We start from the raw sequence: 9,141 nt of genomic DNA, 5'->3' as shown, positions 1-9,141 counted from the left end.
ACACGACAATAATTAGGCAATATTTTTAATGGAGATGCTTGCTACAATTAAGTAAAAATTATGCTATTATATTTTATTAACCTTTATGATTAATTCAGTAGAGATACTTGCTCAGTATATATATTATCTAAATAGTTAAAGAAGAGAAAAAAGATATAATACTAAATAATTGTCAAATAATATAGAGTAAAAATTTCGTATTCTATAAAGAATGATATAATCTCTGATATATTCATTATATAAAATAAGTAAGTTAAACTTATTATCAAAATTTAAATACAACTAAGAATATTATTAACAATATAAAATTTTTAATAAATATTTTTGTTGATTTATTCGTACCCAATTATTAATTATTTTATTATTTGTTTACAATAATTTTACATAGTTGATTAAAATAATTGTCATATCAAAAATAATATTTATTATTTGCATTTTTTTAACTTAACTTGTTTTGTTTAGTTATAGTGAGAGCAAATAAAAATAACTTAAAAATCGAAAAAAGAAAGAAACTCCATATTCAAAAATTTAAAAATAACATATTAAAAAAGAATAGTTGTAATATATAAATTGAGGCAACAATTTAATTAATCTAAAACTAATTTAATCAAACACCAATATTATAATTAAATTACTTAAATAATATTTAACCTATTTTAGGCTATGTTAGAACTACGGCTGCTAAATTACTTAATTATGATGTATCACGTGTATTGTAAACAATTGTGGCAAAAGAATTGCACTGAAATATTAGACGAAAAGAATAAGTTGGAGTAAGAACAATCATTAAATTATCAAAAGAATAATATAATGAACGGAAAATATAAAAAATACTAAAAAAATTATATCGATGAAAAACGAAGAATACATTCTTATTCTATGAAGTAGTCAAGGAAGAATAATAAATTAAAGAAAAAAAGAGTTGAGTCTCAAATCTATGCTCACGAACTGCAAAAAACACTATATATAACATTTATTAGAACAAAAATAACTATATCAATTAATTATTATTAAGCTAATTTTTTATTATTTACGTTATACATCATATATTTGCTGTAATTGAATAAGCTAATATCATATCATATACATTTTTATCATGATTAGAATCATAGATTTTTATTTTAATTTTTTAAAGTAGATATCAATATCAACTTGCCAAAAATTATGACTAATTTAAAATTATATTACAATAATTGAAAATTAAAATTAACTCCGCCTATGTTACACTTGCGGTACATAGCCAGTCCCAAGCCCAGATAAAGGAGGAGGGTTGTGTTAGGTCTTCGACAATCAACATAAAAATATAGTCGAATCCCCATGACATGAATCAAAGACATTATTGCGCTAAAGTTAGGTCGTTGCCCGGAAGCAACGCGCTGTATGGCTCGAGTACAGTGTCAAATGAGTAAGAGCCGCTGCATCGGTGCCCGGATTTAGTGTTAAATGAGCAAGGGTTCTCGCGTTCTCATGAATGGACGAGGGTAAATAAGCTAGTTCACAAAGTTAAAGGTAAAGGTCAGAGCGACAGAAGGTTAAGATTTGGGACATGGAACATAGGCACTTTAACAGGAAAGTCCATTGAGGTGGTGGACACCATAACAAGGAAGAAGATTAACATTATGTGCCTACAAGAAACAAAATGGGTTGGTGGAAAGGCTAGGGAGTTGGATACTTCTGGTTTCAAACTTTGGTATACAGGAAAGGTGAATAATAGGAATGGGATTGGAATTATTGTGGATAAGCAGTGGAAGAATGACGTAGTGGATGTCAAGATGGTGGGAGATCAGATAATCTCTATCAAACTTGTGGTGGAGGGAGGTACTTTCCATGTGATTAGCGCCTATGCACCGCAAGTGGGTTCGGACGAACAACACAAGATAAGGTTTTGGGAGGATCTAGAGAGTTTGGTTCAAGACATATCTTCGGGAGATAAGATTTTCTTAGGAGGAGATTTAAATGGCCATGTTGGGAGAAAAGTGACTGGGTATGGAAGTATTCACGGAGGCCATGGTTTCGGGGCGATCAATGCCAATGGTAAAACTATTTTGGACTTTTCCTCAACTTTTGATCTTCTCATCGCAAATACATGTTTTAAAAAGAGAGACAAATATCTTATAACTTATAAGAGTGGCATGACAAGCTCTCAAATCGACTTCTTCTTGTTGAGGAGAGTCAACCAAAAATTTTGCATTAATTGTAAAATTATCCCGAGAGAGAGTTTGACAACACAACATAAGGTGCTCGTCATGGATTTTTTTTGTTAAGCAAAAGTTGAGAAAAAGGCATCATACAAAGAACCCAAAGACAATGTGGTGGCGAATGAAAGGTAAGGAATAAAGAAGCTTCCTAAGATGGGTAGGAGAAAAGGCAAAGTGGGATGAGAATGGAAGCGGGAAGAGATATGGAAGGAGATGGTAGAAGTTATTAGAAGAACAACAAAAGAAAGTTTTGGTGAATCTAAAGGAATATGACCAAGAGACAAGGAGTCCTGATGGTGGAATGCGAGTGTACAAGAAAATATAAAGATGAAAAAGGAGTGCTTTAAAGAGTGGTCTTTATGCCGCAACGCAGATAACTGGAAAAAGTATAAAGTGGCTAAAAAAGAGACAAAAGTGGCTATAAGTTAAAAAAGAATAACAGCATATGAGGGTCTCTACCAATACTAGTAGGCTGGGCAAAAAAATCTAAATCTTGGATTTTAAACTCAATCCAAACCAAACCACTTTAAAAAAAACTATTTTTTTAAAAAAAAATTCAAACCACATTATATAATTTTATAGTTTGGTTTTTTAATCTAAACCAGTTAACCAACTTAAATCCAGATCCGGATCCAAATCCAAATTAGGATCTAAATTTGGAAAACACTAAAGTGAACACAGTTCACACTACGCACAAATCAAACGTGCTTCTCCTTCAACAGTGTGGTCACAGACTCTCTCACAGCCAGTCTCCGTCGCAGGCCGTCGCCGCCGGAATCTTCCAGATCAACACTTCCGTCGCCACTTTCCGCTGCCTCGTTGATTCTCTTGGAACCGTTAAAGACACTCCCCACCACCGCCAGAAGCTGTACGCTTAAGTCATTGAGTGAATTTGATCGCGATGCTTCTAATGCTAATGTATAATTCACTTCTCTGATCTTCTTTACCTTTGATGTTATAATTTGTTAATTTGTTGTTTATTGCGTTTTTCTGCTTCATTTGGAACTTCGAATCGATTTTTTTTTATTTGAAAATTTCAAAACGAAAATTCAAGCTTCCTTGAACTTGAATTTGAACCCTAGGAAGCTACTTCGTGAATGGCAAGTCGTTATTCTTTAACTATGTTGGAATTTAGAAGCTACTTAATTTTTCTTTCCATGTCATTGCAGAGATTAGTTCAACATCAACTAACCCAACACCCCACTTCGGAGGAATTGAGCATTGGGAAGATCAAGTTCAAAGCTTTCGATTTGGTTATCAAGTTTACTATTACAAGTTTGCGGTTATCTTGTTCATGGTCAACTTTTGTCATAAGCCTATCAAAACCAAAGGTAAAGAAAGAAGAACTCTTGTGTTATTATGAACAACAAGGGCCCTAGCCAGAGAGTAGTCATTGGTGCACAAATTACACCATCTATTAAAATGATCCTCATGTATCTCAGATATGCTTATGGTACATAAAAAAAAAGGAAAACTGCAGCTAGAGAAAGTGTTAATCCTTAAGAACTGAAGGAAATGGTAGATGAAGTTTACTTTTACATTTAGAAGTAGGAGTGTTTGCTGTCATGTCAAACCAGATATATGAACAAAAAATTCGTATCTACATTGATAGCAATTTTGTCTATGTGGCACGTCAAAGATTAGCAACTATTAGTGCATTTTGTTGGAGAGTGCTATTCTTTGGGAGGCATGATGCTGTTTTTTTTTCTTTTGGGGGGCAATTTTGTTGAAAACTGAAATTTTGGGTGGCCAAAATGCTGATTTTCTCAAAATATTAATTGTATTGTATGTGTTTATTCTTATTTGATCAATTCGACATATATTTGACCGAGTTTGAACTATTTTTGCTGTTTTGACATCTCTTTCTCGACTTAGTTCTTTTTGTTTGTCTTCTAATTTTGTTATGTATTTAATATGATGTTAAATGTGTCTTTTCTGGTTGCATGATTATCTCCTTTGCCTTCATTCTATGAACTTTTCCTGATATTATTTATTAACAATTTTTTTTTGGCCTTGACCAATTGCATGCACAACTAATGATATTTGGTATTATTTAAGAGGAAATGGAATACCCGTGTTCCATGTTTGTGTGCATCCTTATTGGTGTTTCATCCACTAGAAATTTGACACATATGAAATGAAATTATTAAAGTCAAATTGAATTATTGGCCAAGAAATATGTAAAATGTCAATGTGTGTCCAAAACAAATGTCAGAAATTATTTGACGAAATTAGACCTATGCAAGTTCTGCAAAAGGACCATTAGAAGGTACTGGGATAAATTTTACCTAAGATTCCATTTTCTTTGTATATGCTTTTGTTTTAGGTAAAGAATAAAGATATTTGCCTTTTATTTATTTCATTCATGTAACTAATTTGAAGTCAAAGTTGTCCAGGTGCATAAAGTTACTTTATCAGCAATACCAAAGTTCTGAGGAAGCAAGTGAAGCTGATACGCAAGATGTTCAAGCCACCAACATTAATACCGATCTTCATGGCATGGGCTTTTTTCTGCAAGCAACCGGTCGCAGAACAAATACAAGATCTGAACTTGATAGATATTTACAAGAAGAATGCGAGCCATACTCCCATAAGTTCGATATACTAAACTGGTGGAAGGTCAACTCAACCCGATTTCCAATTCTTGGAAATATGGCTCGTGAGGTATTGGCTATACCTGTTTCTACGGTAGCTTCGGAGTCTGCATTTAGTACTAGAAGAAGAGTCCTCGATCCATACCGTAGTTCCTTAACACCTAGAATGGTAGAAGCTTAGTCTACACAGGAGATTAGCTTAAGGAAGATCTTTTCTCTGCTTTAGATGATGATGGTGAAGTTCTTCAACAAGTTGATCAAGGTATAAAATTTGTTTCATATTTTTTCTGATTTTATTTTATTTTTGTTTTTGTTATCTTTATATTTTAGAATTTAGGTATTAGTTACCAATTAAAAGTTGTTGAATATAGACTTGGTAATTAATTTGATTCCCTTGGCAGATCTATTTTTCTCTAATGATGGTGCTTGTTCTATGGTAGCATCAATTGATAATCAAGATAATCTTGATGATGACTAGGTATGCTTAATATTCTCATTTGGTTTAATACTTTCATTCAAAGATTTGTTTTAAAATGACAAAGGTATATTTTGTTATTTGCAGATATATTTTCCTCAAAGGTTGTGGTTGTTTGATGATTTTGTCGGCAACTTGGCATATCTTTTGATACTTTGTGGTTGTTGTTTTAGAGAGATTTTTTGGTGGTATTCCTTTGATGTCTTGAGAATGATTAAATGTTATATAGATTAGCTATTGTTATTGGATTTATAAAGAACCAAATTCTAGTTGCATTGTAATGAACCTATACACTTTAAAATGACTTTAGTATTAATTTTACTTTTTAAAAAATTATGGTTTGAAAATTGAATTTCTAAAAACTGGTTTTAAAAGTAGATTTTTTGTTAAAATATCTGGTTTGAAAATTGGATTTTTAAAAACTAGTTTTAAAATTGGATTTTTGGTTGAAGAAACTGGTTTTAAAACTGGATTTTATAAAAAAAAAAAATCGAATTTTAGATTTGGATTTAAAAAAAACCAGATTTTAGATTTGGATTTTAAAAAAATCGGATTTAAAACCGGTTTTATACGTAAAACTGGATTTAAAATCGGTTTGTAAGTAAAACCGGATTTAAATTCTAAAACAATTTAAAACTGGTTTTTATTTTTTCAAACCGGTTTAGAACCGGTTTCTCTCTTCAATCCAGTTCTGGTTTGGGACGAATTTTTTTTGTCCCAAAAAGTCTTGTTGCTAATTTACATTTTGTCTGAAATTTCGTCCGAAAATTTTTTCAGACGGTTTTGTGACAGATTTCGAATAGGCATTTATCTGCTAGATTTCTAACTATTATAATGTATTTTAGACGAATTTTAGATAGATTAACCAACATAAAGACAATGTATTTCAGACAAATTTCAAACAAAAAATATATTTTATTTCAGACAAATTTTCAATGAATTTAGTCAAATATAACAAATTTTTTTCGAACAAATTTTAGACAAATCAAATATTTCTTTTCAATTAAATTTCAGACAAATTCAATTTAAAAGAATTTATGTATTTGAAACAAATTTCATACAAAACAAAAAATTATTTTCGCACAAATTTTCTACAAATTTAACATAATATTTCAAACAATTTTCATACAAAATAATTTGCTATTTAATATATAAATATTTTAGAAAATAAATTGTATTCGATCTGCATTCTATATTAAGACCATCATAATCATTTTTTTCATATTACATCATCGAAATTATAAACACATAATAAAATCATGAAAAAGTTGATTACCATAAAAGAGTTAAAAAATATTTATTATTAAAATACTTTTGTCTATAAATATAATCAAACTAAAATAAGAAAAAAAATACTTAAACTAAAACAAAGAAAACCTTTAAAAAAAGTCAAATATCAAGAATAAAATAAAATGTACTAACTAATTCACCTAAAAATTTCTTAATCTAAATCAGAAAAAATATATACACCTGACATCAATCACTTATGTTATCATCCTCATCATCACTAGAGCCTGTCTCAAGCTCATCTTCTGCAGGATCAGACAAGGTTGAAAGAAGTGGAAGATTAAACTTTTTATACAAAGCATGAATTGTCTTTTTAGTAGAACCAATTCTTTTTTGTTGAACCTTTAGTTGACATCTTTGATCTTTAACTTGTGATCAGCATCATTCAACTTAAGCTTTTGCTTTGACCATTGGAGAATACATAAATCAAAACAAAATATTAGATTCAAAGACATTGGCAAATGATAGAAAAAGAAAAGTGTTAATAGAGTTAAAGAAAACTACTAGCAGTGTTAATAGGATCAAGAGTTTGTATTGAATCAACAACCATAGCACGAGGGGAAAGAAGCTGAGCTTTCTTCAATATATCCTGAAAACTAAATTAAGATAAAAAGCATACAAGTATCTAGACTTCACCATAATACAGTTATCGCAAGTTAAGGCTATTACATGAAATAATCGCTTAATAGGACCCAGACAATAACTTCAATAAAAATCCATGTATAAAACAGAAAATAATATAGCAAGAAAAATGCTAGCAGCAAAACTAATCAGAAGAAATCCAGATTTCCAACCTCAATATCAGTACTTAAATATAAATATATATCTGATTTAATCCTAAGGCGTTCTACTCTGTTACCAATTTGCTCAAGGCTCTGTCACATGACACAAAACAAAATAAATGCAACCAAATTAGAGAAGGTTAACTGACTTTAAACCCAAAGCACAATCACAAATCAAATGTTAAATTTCAGTGCCCACATCAGGGAAATCAAATATTATCCCAAACTACAATACCAGGATGCAGGAAAGAAACCCAATAAAAGCTAACCTCTTCACCAGACACATAAAACTCGAGATGCTTTGCCTTCACTGCAACCCTTTGCTATCATTGTAGGAGTCGCAATACAACAAAATTGGTTTCACTCCAAAACTCAGCTCGTAGGAGTCGCAATACAACATACAAGTTGCTGCCTTGTTTGAACTTTTCTGCTGCAGGACAGATTTATCGACCTAACTTTAAAAATTCGCCATAAATTGTGTATTTAACGAAAAGGCCTCAAATTTTCCATTCCAGATCCACATATCCTCAAGTTTAATCCGGACTTAGTCCCTTGCAATTCTGATCATCACAGAATTAGTTATAGCTTTTCAAAATTTCTGACTTCGTTTAGAAGTAATGCAGAAAATCAGATTTTACAATTCATCTTTGAAAAATCATAACTAATTCTCTAGTTAAAACGAAACCATCAAAATTGAATATTAATAACTATACTTGTTGTAGTTCACTTAGCTTTTAATCTCATAACATTCCAATCTCTATTAAGTTGCTGGTTCACTTTCAAAGTTGTCATTTAATTTCAAAACTCGAATTTTTCAGCAAGCAATGCAACATCTCAAATTCAATCCTTTAAACATTCTCTAAACCCAATTCCAATTAAACATCAACTAAATCCATCACCGATACAATAATCATATAACCAGCTCAATAGCAACAAATCCAACATAATCCATCAAAATTTAGAATTTTCATCAATCACACATCAATAATTCATATTCCACCCATGATCAATCAATTCCACAAAATCCACAATTTCAATCAATTCACAGCCACAATTCAACATCCACACAACCAATCAATTACTCACAATAATTCAACCTATTTACAGTTATTCAATAAACTTTATGGGCATTCTTAAATTAAAATCGTTTAAAATTTAAACCCCCTACCTCGATGTCGCAATTGTATTATGTAACGCAAAAAGCCCCTTTATCCCCAATCGTGGTAGCAGCAGCGACAATTCCAACGTAATCGGGACAGAGGCAGTGACACCAACTATGATCACATTCGCAGCAACAATTTCGATATTTTCGACAGAACACAGCAGTACTAAAACAAAGATATTAGCTACCGTAATTAGAATAAGAATATAACAGAGAAACAATGCTAAACAGAACAAGAGTGGAAGTGTTATAGGGTTTTGAACGGGAGAATTGATGTCAGAATAAAAAAGATAGCGCAACAACTTGTCTTCTCTGGTGACAAGCTTCAACTGTGATAATTCCAGCAAACTCAATAGAGTCAAGAACATTAGAAGCAAGCGCAGGGTTGTTACAGAGCAAATAAGATTCAGAGGTGGTGATTATGGTAGCTAGGAACGATTAACTCACCATGAATTCCGGCGGTGACCAGGAATTCCAGCGGCAGCAGTGGAACGGCTCCTCCTCTGTTGCGTCACTTCCTCACACGCGTTGCTTCCTTCCTTTCTGCGGTAGCATCAAGGGCGACCTCCTCTCCCTAATTGGTTCCTCCCAATGACGGTGGCGGCTTCCATCAACGGCAGCGGCGGCAAGGCGTGGCAACGGC

The 9,141-nt window shown here is 31.9% G+C and overlaps 1 long non-coding RNA gene across 1 annotated transcript; it reads left to right on the top strand.

Moving 5' to 3' along the window:
* Positions 1-2,877: 2,877 nt before the first annotated feature.
* LOC110264373 (uncharacterized) lies at positions 2,878-5,583 on the top strand. Its single transcript, XR_002350463.2, has 5 exons — positions 2,878-3,116; positions 3,368-3,529; positions 4,595-5,054; positions 5,194-5,270; positions 5,355-5,583. It is a non-coding gene; the product is annotated as an uncharacterized LOC110264373 (long non-coding RNA).
* The last annotated feature ends 3,558 nt before the right edge of the window (positions 5,584-9,141 follow it).

This window comes from Arachis ipaensis, chromosome B7 (assembly GCF_059453495.1).
Source record: "Arachis ipaensis isolate K30076 ecotype BB chromosome B7, ASM5945349v1, whole genome shotgun sequence".
Lineage (NCBI taxonomy): Eukaryota > Viridiplantae > Streptophyta > Magnoliopsida > Fabales > Fabaceae > Arachis > Arachis ipaensis.
The sequence above is the reverse complement of the archived record's forward strand: the minus strand, read 5'-3'. Positions and strand labels throughout refer to the sequence as shown.